Raw genomic sequence first — 16,992 nt, 5'->3', positions numbered from 1 at the left:
TACCGAATTCACCAGAGGGAAGTCGAGATGGCGAGTTTTTGGAATCTTCCGAGAAGGAATGAAAGTTTTTAGGACTTGAGGGATGTATTGGAAATTATGGAAAGTTCAAGGGGTTTGTGAAAATAGACCAAGGCATAAGAGACAAAATTAGATGGGGTGAAAGTGTAATATTTCAAAGTTGGAGAAGGGAGCAAGCTTCCATGGCCGAATAGCCTCATCCAACCGCCGACCAGCGCTTACCAAAAATAAGGATTAGTGCCAAATGGGTCGGGGATGCATCAGGGTCGGGTCTAGGCTGACAATGGGGCTTGGGTTAGCCGGATTTGGAAGCTTTTCAACCAAGTTCTTGGTCGATTTTGAAAGCAACAAAAGTGATGATTACGATCGGTATTTGAAGAAATTAGGTCTATCCAGGGGTGGTAGAAGCCTTAGAGGTGTCACTTGAGCAAGCCATGAGCGTTTGGAAGCTCGGGAAGGCCTATAAATAATAGTGGCCGAATGCATTAGAAAAATTAAGATGTTAGATCCGTGAGTTTGTGAATAAATTGGGAGAATCGAATAAGGGGCTTTTGTTTCCCATGTCTTAAGCTTCATTTCTATTCAATTTGAGCTATTTTTGTTGAGAGATGAGAGAGATTCGAAGCCTCATCGAAAAAATAAGCTTCTTCGGAAAACGAGCTTGAGCAGTCTGAAATGGATCGGTTTGAGGGATTTTATGGTATTATCTTGTAGAAGGCGAAAAGAGGAATCCATAGGTTCAAACGAGGGGTCAATCAGAGGTCGAATGAAGGAGATATGACCATTAAACCAGAGACATCGCGAGCTGGTCGGAAACTAGAGGAAAAAGACGACCGACGCGTGTGGGACACGCGCCAGTTGGGCCACGCGACTGGAGGTGCATGATCCAACTTCAAGGGGAGCGTGAGGGCGCGTCCAAGCTCCAAAAATTGTGAAAAAAATTGCTAAATTCCTCTAAAATTGAGATCTAGGTCATGTGAAAAAAGATTTGGATTTGGAATTCCTGGTGTCTCGATTTTAGCATCAAAGAGCCTCGTTTTGCATGAAAACGCAACATCCGTGTAAGTCTAGTATTTTTCTCTTGATGTTCATAGGTTATTATGATTTGTTGTGAAGAAAGATTGGAGAAAATAGCTTTGGAGAGATTTATTTGAATTTTTAGAGACAAAAATGGGAGAAAAATGAAGAAAATAGAGAAATTATGAGAAAAATAGGTTTTTGATGATTATATGTTGATTAGGGTGCCTAGGGGATTAAAGTGATGTGATTTGTGCAAATTTTGAGTTTGGCACGAAAATTGACGTTGGGCACGCAAACCGAGGCAATACGCATTTTTCAAGGTATCCTGAATTTTTTCAAAGGTGAGAATTCCTACCCCAAAAATTGTTTATTGTGTGAATTCCTACCTACATAAAATTGGTTTTGTGAGAGTTCTAACTCCAAAACTTGTTTATTCAAAGTGGTTCTTCTCTTATAAACTTGATTTGATCAATGCAAATGTTTTGCTACATGTGAATGGTTTTAACCTGTGATGGTTGTTTCATTCGGGTATGTCCCGACATGTTTTATGCATGTGCATTGAATTTTGTGATAAATTGTGTACACGAAATGTTATTTCGTATGATGCATTGAGTTATGTTTTGTGGCATTGGCGTTATTTTATGGGATGTCAACCTGAGATATTATCCCAATAGTGTAGCTGTGAGTCCCCAAGTGTGTTTGTCAAACAGGGGTATCTTGAGCTGTGTGCTGGGATGATCGCCTCAGTTTTTATGCCGGGCTTAGTGGCGAGGAAAGTTGCACTAGGGTGACGGGTTGTACATATGGGATGAGATGTCAACTTATGATGTGGCACTTGAAGTGATATCACTAGGGAAGCGTGCCAAAGGCAAATACCCAATTTGTAGACCTGGGCTGAGAGTGGACACCACTCTTGTGAATCGACAAATGACGGGGCTTAGAGTGGACACCAACCTGGACCGGCAAGTGGCGGGGCTACGAGTAGGTAGGACCCTATGAGACCTTTGCGTGCTAGTATTATTTTCGATGTGGACATGGATTCCTAGGATGGTGTTGATCATCATTTGGCTATGATTTGTGTTGACGTGTGCTCCGTAAGCTTCTGAGTGGGGACGTAATGATGATGGGGTGATTCCCAAGGTTCATGCATTGACGTTGCTCCTCCTTAAGCTAGGACTGTGTTGTGCCAATGTGTCGATGTTGTTTTGTTGCCTTTAGAGAGATTGCATTTTCCCTGGTTAAAGTTAAGTGCTGTGTGGGATTCTCTTGGGCCGGGTTTTGTCGTGATTTTCTATTGTTTCATGTTTTGCATACATTCATGAAAATGTTTTTGAATTCTCACGTAGATGATTCAACATCTAATTGTTGGACTTTTGTCCTTAGAATATTCAACGTTCCAGATGAAGACAGTAGTGCAAAAGGGAAGGGAATTAGCGAGGATTGACGACAACTTGTAGGTGGATCGTAGCATGTATTTTGGATTATATGCTTTCCATTTTGATGATGTCATGTTAGACGATGATACAGTTTTGGATATTATATATGAGATGATTTCAGATTATGTATCACATCAGGTTTCGATCTAGCTTCCGTATTTGTTCTGTGTAAAGATATTACCTGTCTTAGTTTGATGTTTTTAAGTTTGATGTGCTGAGAAGGTAATCGGGATTGTCGGGGAAGTTATGTATTTGAGTGTTGTGTAGTGGAAGTGCATGTCTAGGAAAATTCTAGCTAAGAAAAGACTTTGTATTTAATTGTGTCCCATTGTAACCCACCTCTCTTTCCTAGGAACTTACCTAGTATACTATTCATGTACAGACGCTTATATTATATATTTATGGAAAAAGATATATCCCTGAAATCCATGATGGTGTTTTCCGCATTTATAATGCCCATCGATTGAAGCGAGGTGTTACAGTGGCAAGGTAAGAGATAAAAAGAAACTATAACTATATTATGTTTTAATTTGTGAGAATATGTTAGACTTAGATTTTTTTTTTTTTTTTTTGAATCTATCACTTATAATATATAATATATGGATTATGCTACACGAATTAATGGCTAGACAAATGGGTGGACAACTCTAAATTATCGCGATATCTTGAAGCCAAATTATCGCGATAATTTGAAAGGAAAATAATTTGAATCCCCGCCCACTTATTCCCCCCTCTCCTTTTCTCTCTCTTCGAATGACCTAGTTTGTTCCTCTCACTCTCTCCACCGAAAATCTCTTTTTGTATCTCCATCGCTTGAAAACCTCTGGCGTGACGTTGCGGTACTGCCCCTGTCGGTCCTCACCAGCAAGATGGTCCCATTCACCCGCCCCAAAATTTGGAGAAGTCGAAGGTTTGGAAGCGATTTCGACTTCTAAGATCTTTTGTGTTCAAACACTTCCTGGTAAATTTTCCAAGAAAATTTTAAGTCCAGAGGAGAAAAAGCAAGGGATGAGGAAGATTTACTCGAGATTAACTTGAAAAATGTTGTTCCTAGAGTCGTACAACCTCAAAATTCGATCGAGGAACCTAGTTTCGCAATACCGAATTTAGAATCGATGTTAGAACATAAGCCGAAGTTGTTTGCAGACAGATCTAATCTTGCTTGTTCTAAGTATCTCTATCTCGAAAAATTTATTAGATTACTATATATTTTTTTTATCTCTAGTCGGAGATATTTTAAGGAAGTTTTGAATTGATAATGTCCGATTCTGGAAGCGAGTTTTTAGAACGATTAACAACATACAAAAATGCCACGAATTGAATATTTCAATGGATGCCATGAATTGAATATTTCAATGGGTTTATTTGGGTTGTTCTTGTGTTGCTGCTGTTATTGATGATGATGTATGGTTCCTTTTAATCTTTGTTTTTTTGTTTTTGTTTTTAATGAGGAATTTATTATATAATTTGTATATAAAATCTCTATGAAAGTTAAAAATACTAAGTTTTATCAAGATATATTCATACTAAGTTGTATATAAAATCGCTGCAACGGCAACGAATGGAAGGAAACAATGAATAGGGATAGGAGAGGAGAAGTTGTGGGTGAGAGAGAAAAGGAGATGAAGACGAAGGTGGTGACTAGAATCGTGGAGCCGAACGGTGATGGAGGCTGCAACAACGATAAGAACCATTGATGGCGGAGGCTTCAACGGTGGCAAATGTGATGGAGGCAGCGGCGAATACGACTACGTCGAAGGTGAATGGTGACGATAAGAAGCATAACAGATGAGAGAGATGGGGGAAGGAAAAATAGAGAGAGAGAGAGAGAGAGAGAGAGAGAAGAAGAAGAAGAAGAAACTAGGCAGCCAAAGATGGATGACAGAACATGGTGGGGGAGAGAAAGAGAGAGAGATAGAGAAAAAGTAGTTGAGGAAGAAGAACTTGGGTATTCAATTTGAGCTGAAAAGTTAAGGGTATTTTTGTAATTTAAATTGAGGATACATCTGTAATTTAGTTGCAGTTGTCCACCCATTTGTCTAGCCGTTAGTTCATGTAGCATAATCCATAATATATATGTATAAAAAACACTATAATAGTGGATGCATTATTAGAACACAATTGCTATTTGTTTGTTCACGTACAGGTTGACTCATAGGTTAAATTGCGATAATTTGATAATGAAAATATCGCGATATTTTTATTGTCAAATTATTATGTGAAGGAGACGCATGTAGCTTTTTGTCAGAAAATTGGATCACTTTTGTGTACTCTATGTGTCTCTCCTTCTCACGCCCTGCACTCTCTCTCTCTTTCTCACTCGCCCGCAAGAACCCACCTTCTAGAGGATCAAACGCCCTCACTTCCTTCATTTCCCACTACGTAGGTGATTGGACGGTGTACATCAATGTACGCATCTCTCTCTCTCTCTCAAGAACCCACAATCCTAGAAATTGGAACCCTCACTAGTTTCATCTCCCACTACCACCAACGACGATTTGACATTTTTGGGCTGCAGATTGGACGCACTTAGAGACTAGTATAGCTCCAGCATGCGTCCTCAACTCCTCCGGCATGGATCTTCTCCTGCCATCGTCTGTCCTCACTAGTAGCGGCATTGGTCCTATGGTGTCCCCTCCAGTAGTAGTGTCTCTTTCTCTCTTCTAAAACTTCCCATTATTGCTGGCGACGATCCCCTGATTTTTGCAGCTTATTTGATTTTTTTCCTGTCTTGAATTTGTTTCACCTCTTTGCTTGATATGTATTTCATTACTATTAATTATTTCTTATTGTAATCACGTTTGGTGGATGGCTAGTATTTGGGTGGAAGATCTAGATCTCAAAAAAGATGGAAGAAATCTTGTGTCATCGGTGACAATGTTGGAGCTAGGTAAGCTTGCTTTCTTTATTTCCTTTATTTTCAGATGTTGCCTACTTTACCTTAAATAATTTGGAGATATTAAGAACAAATTTGCTACTTGTTAAGCATTTGACAAAGTAAGAATACTATTGTTAATATATTCTTCTATATAAGCACCCCTGATTTCATTAAGCAAGTGTTCATTCACTATAAAAAATCAACGTTTTAGCGACGAAAAATTCTGTTGCTAAAAACTTTAGCAACGGATTTAGTGACGGGCACCTTTCCGTCGCTAAAAAGGGCGTCTCTGAAATTTAGCGATGAAATCAGCGACAAGGGTTGTACCCGTCGCTAATCAACGACGGAATTAGCGATAGGGTTGACCCAATCGCTAAATTTTAATTTTTTTATTTAATTTTTTTTACTTTTTAGCGACGGAGATAACCCCGTCGCTAAATTAAAATTTTGTATTTAATTTTTTTTTATTTTTTAGAGATGGGGTTAACCCTGTCGCTAAATTTGAATTTTTTTTATTTTTTTTAATTTTTTAGTGACGGGGTCGACCTCGTCGCTAAATTTTAATTAATTAATTTTTTTATTTTTTATTTTATAACGACCGGACAATCCCATCGTTAAATTCAACCCCAAAATTCAAAATTCAACGCGCGTCAGGCCCCAACCACCCCTCATGTGCGCCACGTGGCCGCTCCTCTACTCGCCAAGTGGCAGCGTTGGGATAATACTTCAAACAATTATCTAATGCTCTCAACAACATTCGAATCCCCAACCTCTTATGACCAAGTTTCGCGCGCGAGCTAGTCGATCTAATAGCCTTCTTGCTTATTGATGTGTATAAAATATATTTATACTATATATTCTCTTTCAAATATTTCAGAATTATATTTAATTTTTAGCGACGGGTTGACCCGTACCTAAATATTAATTAATTAATTTATTTATTTATATTTTAGCAACAAAAAATACCCCGTTGCTAAATTTAAATTTTTTATTTTATTATTTTTTTAATTTTTAGCCACAGGAGCGACTTGTCCCTAAATTTAAATTTTTTTATTTTTTAATTTTTAGCGACGGGAGTGATTCCGTCACTAAAAAACAAAAAAAATTAAATAAAAAAAGTTAAATTTAGCGACGAGTTACTCCCGTCGCTAAAAACCCGTCGCTAAAAATTAAAAAAAATAAATAAAAAATATTAAATTTAGCGACGGGTCACTCCTGTCGCTAAAAATTAAAAAAAAAATTAAAATTTAGCTACGGTCACTCCTGTCGCTAAAAATATAAAAAAATAAAATAAAAAATTTAAATTTTGCTTCAAGTGATTCCCGTTGCTAAAAATTTAAAAAAATAATAATAAAATAAAAAATTTAAATTTAGTGACGGGTATTTTTTGTCGCTAAAAATTAAGAAAATAAAATAAAAAATTTAAATTTAGCAAATTAAAAAAATAAATAAATAAATAAATAAATTAAATTTAGCGACAGGATATTTCCATTCCTAAAAATTAAAAAAATGTTAAATTAAAAAAATTTAATTTAACAACGGGCTCATCCCCGTAGCTAAAAATAAAAAAAATTTAAATTTAGCGACGGGGTCAACCCTGTAGCTAAAAATTAAAAAAAATTTAAATAGAAAATTTAAATTTAGCGACGAGGTCAACCTGTCGCTAAAAAATAAAAAAAAATTAAATAAAAAATTCAAATCCGCTAAAAAATTAAAAAAAAAATTAGATTTAGCGACGGGTCAGCCCCGTCGCTAAAAAATAAAACAAATTAAAATTTAGCGACAGGGTTAACCCAGTCGTTGAAAAATAAAAAATAAATAAAAAGGTTAAATTTTAGCGACAGGTTTACTCCGTCGCTAAAAAATAATAAAAATTAAATAAAAAAAATTAAAATTTAGTGACCGGTCATCCCCGTTGCGAAAAAAATAAAAAAAATTAAATAAAAAATTTATAATTTAGCGACGAGGTCAACCCGTCGCTAAAAAATAAAAAAAATAAAGAAAAAAATTAAAATTTAGTGACGGGGTTACTCCCGTCGCTAAAAAATAAAACAAATTTAAATAAAAAAATTAAAATCTAGCGACAAGATTTTCGTCTCAAATTCCGTCACTAAATTTAGTGATGGGTATTCCGTCGCTATATTAAAAAAATATTAAAAAAATTAGCGACGAAAATTCTATCGCTATTCGTCACTAATTAGCGACGGAATAATTCCATCTCTAAATTTCGTCGCTAAATACGATTTTTCTTGGAGTGATTATTCAGTAATGAAATCAAACATTTTCTACATATCAGTGTGGTTATATGTGCCCAAAGTGAACATTTTGCAACATTTGTTTCCTTCAATTTTGCTATTGAATTAGGCATATTAAATTCTTAAGTTGAAATTTTATTGGTTGATAAATTTGTTTCTTAGGTCAATTTTCGTATTCTGACGAAGAAAATGTAGTAGTTTTCGACGATGAGATTGAAGTAGGGGCAGGCGATGAATGCACATCAGAGGGTAGTAAGATCGTGCCTACGGTTGGGAAGAAGTTTAGGAACCATAGCGAGATTTTTGAATTTTATAAAATGTATGCTTAAAGTGTAGGTTTCCCTATCAGAAGAAGAAGTTCAAGAAATGGTGATAATGGGTTGTTGAAATATGTGACATTTGCTTGTAGTCAAGAAGGCTAGAGAATTTGTGCTACAAGCAGTTCTTTGAAGCCTCAAGCAACTATTCAAACAGGGTGTTTAGCTAAGCTGACAGCTACAACCAATGTGATAGGAACATGGAATGTTACCAAAATCATTCTGGAGCATAATCATAAAACAAGTCCTTCAAAATCCAAGTTGTATCGATGTAATCGACACTTGAGTGAATAGGTGAAACGAAAGCTTGAAGTAAATGACATAGCTAGTATTTCAATGCACAAAAGTTACAACTCAATTATCGTTGAAGTGGGTGAATATGAGAATCTATCATTTGTCGAAAAGGACTGTAGAAATTACATTAATAAAGTTAGGCAATTAAGACTTAGGAAGGGAGATGCAGTTGCAATACAAGCCTACTTTTCAAAAATATAAGCACAATGTCTTGATTTTTTTTTAGTGTGGATTTGGACAATGAGTGTCAACTGAAAAATGTATTCTAGGCCAATAATAGATGTAGACAAGCATACAACGAATTTGGTGATGTTGTCACATTCGATACCACGTACTTGACTAATAAATATGACATGCCATTTGCCCTTTTTGTGAATGTGAATCATCATGGACAATCGACTTTGCTTGGATGTGATTTAGTATCCAGTGAGGATACCGAGACTTTCGTTTGGCTGTCACGCCCATTGGTATAATAACTGATCGGGATAGAGTTATGCAAAATTCCATTCAAATTGTTTTTCTAAACAGGAGGCCTAGATGGTGTTTGTGGCACATACTGAAAAAGTTGCTTGAAAATTTTGAGGGCCACGCTCATAAGGGTTCAATACTCTCGATTGTGCATGAAGTGGTCTACGAATTGTAAAGTCCCAAAGAATTCAAACGGTGTGGGGATGTTAACCACATAGCAGAATGAGAGTATGAATGCATTTTCCAATGGATATGTCAACTCAAAAACCTTGTTGAAGTTATTTGTTAAACAGTATAACCAGGCTTTGAGGTGTAAAGTTGAAAAGGAGTTCTAGGCAGATTTTAAGTCATATTCACATATGGTACCATGCACAACTATGTATTGTATGGAGAAACAGTTACAAGTGGTTTAAAGAATCTCAAAATTCAAATAATTTCAAGAAGAGCTTACTGGAAAAGTGAATTACGATATTATATCTATTGAGATTGGCTATTATGGAACTAGGTACGAAGTCCAAGAAGATATCATATTCAACAAAACTACTAAGAAAAAGAGATTTATGGTTATGTTTGAGGGAGAGAAGTGTCACATTGTTTGCAGCTGTCACTTATTTGAGTTTTAAGGGATACTTTGTAGACATGCTCTTTTAGTATTGATCTGAAATGATGTGAAATTGATTCCCAATAATTATATCTTGAGGAGATGGAGGAAAGATGTGCGTAGAGCATACAAGGGTGAAGATCAATTACAATGGTTGGCTTAGGACTCCTGAGCATGTAAGATACGATCAATTGCAAAGTTTATCTGCTAAGGTGGCAAATTTAGTAATAGATGATGAAGAATCACTACAAGAAAAGTGACTTTTAGTGGCAGTCAGAAGATATTCATCACAAATAAAACTATTAGTGGCGGCTAACGCCGTTTGTCACTGGAAAGACATCTTTAGTGGCGGCTGAAAAAATTTGCCACTAAAAGCCTTTTATTTGTGACGACCACAATTTGTGGGCACTAAAAGATGGTTATTTGTGACGGCCATGACTGGCCACCACTAAAGGTGGATTATTTGTGACATCAAGACATGACGGCCACTAAAAGCTTGAGATGTTAGCCCTCCAACTTATTTGTGGTGGCTGACATTGGCCATAAAACACAATCATTTGTGATGGCCAAAAGTGGCGGCCACTAAAGGTAAATTATTTGTAACAACCAGCCATAGCGGCTAGTAATAAAACCTTGAGATGTTGTTTGTAATTAGAACATGATTATTTGTGATGACCAATAGTGGTCGCCACTAAAGGTGATCCACACAAGCATTATTTATGATCGTCGGTATCGACGACCACTAAAAGTATTGAGAGTTGGGCTTATTTGTGAGGGCCAGCATGGACGACCACTAAAAGATAATAACTATTTATGACAGTCATAAGTGGTGACCACTAAAGGTAAATTATTTGTGACAACCAGCCATAGCAGCCACTAATAAAACCTTGAGATGTTGTTCGTAATTAGAACATGATTATTTGTGACGGCCAATAGTGGGCGCCATTAAAGGTGATCCACACAAGCATTATTTATGACAATTGGTTGTGGTGGCCACTAAAAGTATTGAGACTTGGGCTTATTTGTGAGGGCTCGGCTGGATGGCCACTAAAAAATAACTATTTATGACAGGCAAAAGTGGCGGTCACTAAAGGTAAATTATTTATGACAATCAGCCATGGCGGCCACTAATAAAATCTTGAGATGTGTGATTAGAACATGATTATTTGTGATGGCTATCAGTGGCCGCCACTAAAGGTGCTCCACACAAGCATTATTTATGACGGTTGGTTGTGGCGGCCACTAAAAGTGGGTGGGGTTTTATGCTTATTTGTGAGGGCCAGCAAGGGTGGCTACTAAAAGATAACTATTTGTGATGAGCACAAGTGATTGCCGCTAAAGGTAATCAACCATGGCGACCACTAAAAGTTTCTATCTAAATTGGAATTTATACTTATTTGTGGCATAAAATGTGACATAAAATATAAAATATACAATTAATAATTAATAAAAATTATTTTCATTCTTAATAACATTTTTCTTCCAATATACTTTTATAATTAATAATATACTTATTCTTAAAAAATATACTTCTATATTCTTAAAATATAAATATAATTAATAATTAAAACCAGTTTTTATTTCAATATTATATTTTTTACTATTATAAAATTTACAAAAAAAGAAAAATATATTTTATTTATTTTTCTTTTCCTGCAAAATATAAACAAAAGTTATTTTTTTCTTTTTCAAAAATATTCTTAAAAACTTATATTTTTACTATTAATTATATTTTTCTTTTCCTTTCATCTCCTTCCCTCATCTCTCTCCCACCTCTTTTTCATTTCCCTCCATCTCCCTCCTTCCTTCATATCTCCTACCCCATTTCCTCCTCGACCACTTGACTGTCACAGCCCTCTTCTTCTACGCCTTCGTTTTCTTCTCCTTCTCTGTCTTCGGGTTTAGCTCTGTTGCAGCCTCAACGCTATCGCTGTTGCCACCACAACACTGTCGCTGCTACTGTTGCTACTGCCTCCACTGCCTTAACACCGTCGCATCTCCATCTCTATCGCGGCCTCTAGCTCCAGCAAGTATCTCTCTGATTTTGTTGCAGTAGACACGCCTGTTGGATTAATCTAACCCTAAATCCCTTTCACTGTCCAATCAATCATCACTTGTCTCTCTTTTGGCCTCTCATTTTCCATTCGTTCACATTCTAATTCATATTTCTTGTGACTTACAATAATACCTGCATATTTCTTGTGACTTATATTCTAATTTATATTTCGTTCACATTCTAATTCTGATTTTATGCTCCTAATGTCTATCCATTAAAAAAGAGATTACCACATATGCAAGTAGACTTGAGACTAATTAATTTTTATAATTTAGTTCGGGTTTGATGTTAAATAAATATTGGTTCGAGTCTAGTTAGCATCGAATTAGAAGAGCTAAACAAAATTGATGAGTAAATGCCCTAACCATAAACCTCTTCCACTTGATAATTACCACATTATCACACTTCTCTATTGATTGCACAGAAACAATGTATTTGTAATAGTTACCTCCCCATTCGTATTGTTAGACTTAGAATTAATTAGAATAACTTATTTCAAAAATAAAATTAATAAAAATAAATAAATTAGAAGAGGTTGAAGTATATTGAAGCAGCCAAACACGCTTAGAATTGCTATAAATAGACCAAGAAGAATTAATCAAGGTGTGTTTTGAATCAGACTCTCCCTATCCTGCCTCATTTTTACTTTACATGTCTCCAATAGTGGAATGTTTGATCCCCATATTATTAGGACAATACTGACTGGATTATAAATTTTATCCAAAGATTAATTGGTGACAATTAATGCCGCTTATAATTTGACTTCATAGAGAAATAATGTGTAGGGTTCAATTTGTTAGAAATTCTTGGAGACACGGGGAAAAGAGATAGACTCTGCTTTTTTATTCTAATTTTATAGTTGGGAAAAGAGATAGAATTAAAGGATACATTCATGACACGAAGAGGGGGGGAAAATATAAGAGAAGTTTGTAAAGAACCCTATAAAAATTATTTTCATGCTTGATCTACTCCTTTTTTTTTTTTAGTTTCAATAAAATATATGTTATGATGTATTAAAATATTTATTAAATCATTATCATGAGTTCAAATAAGATTGGCTAAGTGTTCACGTTGTACCATATAGAAGTTGTACATAAGATTTATATTAAGTTTCTCCATTTGAACTAGCATTATCCATTGTCAAAGTAAAAACTCTATCGAGTTTCCATCCCATCAGACATCTCTCAATTGCCATAGCAATGGCATCACTCTTATGACTACATATTGGACAAAATTTTATGATTTTTTTCTTTAACGTCCAAGTATTGTCAATATACTATGCCGTCAGGCACATATAATTCATCATTTGAATGGAGGTCCACATGTTAGTGGTTAAGCAAACTCTTTGACAAGAATTTTTTAACTCATTCCATCATGTTCAACCTCTCTTCGTTGAATAACTCAAAACAATCATGAGCCATAGTCCAATGTGAAGGAAACCGAAATTTTGGACAAATAACATTCATGAAGTGTCAAAACCCCTAACGCTCAACAAACTTGAAAGACAACTCATCTACTATCAGCATACGACCTAAAGCCTTTCTTGCGAGCACTTGATCAAATTTCCAATTTACCACTGCACCAATACTGTCACCACCATCTCTCTCAGCCCCCGTTGTAGATGATTGCAAATGTAATTCCATTTAACGAGATTCTATAGCATGAGGGTGTTTCTTACAAGTTCCCATATGATTCCTTAAAGCTGTTGTCCCATTTTTTTGGGGATCACAGTTGAACTCTCTAGAACAATAGTTGCATTTTCCTTTAATCTAACCCTCATCATTTACAAATTTGGTAAAGTGATCTCATACATCTAACCTAGATCTTATTGCTTTTCTCTTAGAATTTACTAGTGATGTTGCACATCTATCATCTTGAGGTTGGCTTGATGATACTATTGGTGTAGGCCTTGAACGATCATCATCATTCATAGGGATGTTTGTGGTGGGACCGGTGTCTTCTTCTCTAGCCATCTAAATTTAATACAATTGTAAGTAATTAATTTGTATTTAAAGAGTGATGACACATAGTTAGAAAGGGCATCTAAGTCGTCATTAAACCTAACAAATTCGTTTTAAATCCAAATCTAATTTAAACACATCCAAACAATAAACACAACACAATCATAAATAAAACATATATGATAATCTAAGTAAGATCTTAAGAATTAAGTAACATTCTCTTTCAGCCTTTAATTTCATTTTAAAAAACTACAGTTTGCCAATCAAACTTGTAGAAAATCATATCATATAGGATTCCTATATGATTTTATTTACTTACATTGCAAGATGAGGATGTTGACGCCATTTTGAATGAAGTCATAGTGTCATGTTACATTACAATCAATAATATTAGAAAAACAAACCGTAGCGTCATAGTCACAACCGAAGAACAATGCTTAAAAGTAGCAATACTCAGTCGTGTTTTCCCTTTTTTGGGTTTTTCTGTTCTGATTGCAAAAAATAGAAGAAAACAAATAGGTACGTTACATGGAATGTATCTATAGGTTAAACAAACAACAAATCACAAAATAAAACCAAATCTGAAATGATGAAATCAAAACATAAAACACAAAAGAGAAACAACGAATTCACAAAGCCAAGTCAAAGCATCAAAAGAGTAAACAAACTGCAAGGGAAACCAACCAGATTGGACATTACAATCAAAACCACAAGATAATTAAGTTGCCGAAATCGTATTACCTTTTCTAATCGATGATGGTGATACCCGCAAGATTGTTCACTCCTAAGTTGCCGAAAGCCCGAAACCAACTAGATTGTTGACGCCTTGAGTCCTTGACAGTGAGGAGGTGAGGACTGAGGAGGGTGAAATTGGCTTAGGGTTTGCTGTTGTGTTCGACAGAGGGCTGGGTGTTTGGTGGGGAAAATTGAAGAAGCCGACAGTGGAGGGCTTAAAGCCTTGAAGGTGTTTGGGTCTGACAACGATTGTGAGCTGAGGGTTAGTCGCCAATGACCTAAGGCTAGGGTTGATGCTTCGACGACGAGTGAGGGGGGGCTGGTAGTGTAATACCCAAGAACTTTGGGTTATTATTTTAAAGGAAAAATAAAAATTCGGGGAAAAATGGTATCTGAAAAGCTTAAAAAAATTATCGAATCAACCGAAGGAAGGACCCTAAAGCTTAAATGTCTAAGGAAATAGGAACGCCTCTAACAAGCATATTGAGGCATGATTTTTAGGACTGAAAGAAATGGAATCAAGAACCATTTTTGGAACAGCTAAGAATCGAGCTAAAAAATTGAATTCTCGTAGGAGACTCCCGAAAAGATGACGGAAGCCTCGGGAAGCTTCGGTTTATCGATTAGAACAACCCTTCAAAAGTTTCAGGAAGAAACGAATAGATTTAGGGTCAAAACGAAGAAGCGGGCCTAAGTGTACTTTTCCAAAGTTGCCCGAGGGGTCAAAATGTCATTTTTTCCAAAAGTTTTAAAATGGAAATTGAAAGATTTGAACTTGAGGGTCTCAATAGCAATTAAGGAAAGTCCAAGGGTTGTGAGAAAAATGGGCAAATTGAGAAAACCAAAACAGTTTGGGCCAAAGCGCAAAACAATGAAAATCTTAGCTATGGAATCCGACCAAGCCATGAGGGGCTGTCGAAAGCTTCTAGGGTTGTAACGCCCCGCTTTCCTGAGCGCGTTTTATAACTTGGGACAATTCTGGGACAATAAATTTTTTTTCTTTCAAACACTAAGGCTAAACCACATCATTCATCGAATCCGTCCTGGAATTCCCAACTATTAATCTCGAAAGATAATCATTATACATATCAAAAGCGGAAGCAAAGATCGAAACCTGATATCTTAACATTAATTATAAATAAATTCTTACATCTTCAACATTCCTCAAAACGTTCAAAATCTAAAGTAGCAGAACTTAAATTCAGGGGCTACGTTACATATATTTCATTTCTCATGCACTCTGCTAAGTGCCATTTCATGCCTCATTTATCCTCGTATCTACTACAATCTCCACCTGAAACGTTTGAATATTCCAGGGGCAAAGCCCAAGTTAAATGATGAATCATCTAAGTAAGGGTATAGAAAACATATTTCATGCATGAATGCAATGTCTTTCATCGTAGGTGTCAACTGCACCCCTCATGTTACCTACCATTTTTGCGGCCCCCTTTTTCGAAGCCGAGGTATATGGGTGCACCCTTGGTAAAGCAGCGGTGCCAGTTCGTACTCCCTACGGCCTCAAATGCGAGTGATCAATGATATCAACGTGTATTTATGCATTTCATAGTCATATCATGTATGCAGTCTACGTGATGAATTCATATCAGGGTATGTCAATATGATAAAAACATTTTCGAGGAACATATACCACTTACAAACCAAATATTTTTCATAAAACTAACTTTAATTGGGGAGTATCACTTACCTTCTCAAGCTTATCGAGCTACCTCGATATTCGTGTCTTGCCTCGTGCATTGCCTCAATTTGTGTGCCAACCTCAAAATAAACACAACCCACTTCAATAATTTCTGGTATTTTCTATAATTTTCTCTCTATTTCTTCCTATTTTTTCTCAATAAATCCATAATAAATATTTCTAAAATATTTTCTCAAATATTCTTCTATAAAAATTCATAAAATAATATTCTTGAATTTTTGGAATTTTCTAGAGAATTTTACTTACCTTGACTTAGCCTTTTCGGCTTCCTCGGTATGTGTGCCATATTCTCGAAATGCGTGTCCGAACTATTTTCTCACCCAAAATCTCTGAAATATTAATAAATATCCAAATCCTATTTTTCAGGATTTTCCTAGGATTTTTTTCTAATTTTTTCCTATTTTTCTTCTTTTTCTTCCTTTTCTTTTTTTTTTCTTTTTTTTCTTTTCCCTCTACTTCATCTTCTTCCTCCCGCCTCCCCTGTTACCTGTGCCTGCAACTTCTTCTTTTCTTCTTCCTTCTTTTCTTTCTTTCTTCTTCTTCTTCTTCTTCTTCTTCATTTTTTTTCTTCCCTTTTTTTCTTTTCCTTCCTGCGCGCGGCTGCTGCCATGGCCGCACGCCCAGCAGCCGCTTCACCTGCCTCCGTCGCCGCCAGCCTCCATTGTTGCCTCCTCCAGCCTCCGTCGCCACCAGCCGCCATTGCGGCCTCCTCCAGCCTCATCGGTCGCTGCCCACACCTCATAGGACTCGCTGCCGCTTACCCGCGCCTCCGTTGGCGGCCTGCGCGTAGCCACCCAGCTACAACAGCCGCGGCTCCATGGCCAAGCTTTCTGGAAGCTTGGACTTGCGGCTATGGCAGCCGCTTGATGCTCTCCGACCAGCCATCGCGATCCCAGCTCTTTCGTGATCTCGATCTCTCTCAAGCTCAGCCTCTGTTTCACGATCTCTTGGGTAGCTTGCGACCATGGCTGAATTCGGCCTTTTCTCCTTCACTCTTCACTCTCCACTCTCTCATGCTACTCTTTGTTGCTTGCTTTGCTCAAACCTCTCAAACTCTTATCTATTTATAGCCAACGCCAACCTCTGCCCATTTCTCTTAGCATGCAAATCTAACCAAATATTGCAGAGACATGGCCCATTACAAGGCGTGGCTGATTGTGTGCAATGGTTTCCAAAATTTGCAGAGGCGGCCATTGCGTGTAAATCCTTCACACATTTGCAGGAAATGGCATGAAG

General features: G+C 36.6%; 1 protein-coding gene across 1 annotated transcript in view; it reads right to left on the bottom strand.

Annotated features, from left to right (window-relative positions):
* The window catches only part of LOC127801711 (tubulin-folding cofactor A), a 108,975-nt gene extending 92,713 nt beyond the window's left edge, over positions 1–16,262 (bottom strand). The window contains exon 1 of the mRNA XM_052337068.1: positions 16,257–16,262. The gene's annotated coding sequence lies outside the window, so the exon portion shown is untranslated. The remainder of the gene's footprint in view (positions 1–16,256) is intronic.
* Positions 16,263–16,992: the final 730 nt, after the last annotated feature.

This window comes from Diospyros lotus, chromosome 5, assembly GCF_014633365.1.
Source record: "Diospyros lotus cultivar Yz01 chromosome 5, ASM1463336v1, whole genome shotgun sequence".
In the NCBI taxonomy this organism is placed as follows: Eukaryota; Viridiplantae; Streptophyta; class Magnoliopsida; order Ericales; family Ebenaceae; genus Diospyros; species Diospyros lotus.
Note: the sequence above shows the minus strand (reverse complement) of the source record. Positions and strands in the feature narration are given on the sequence as shown.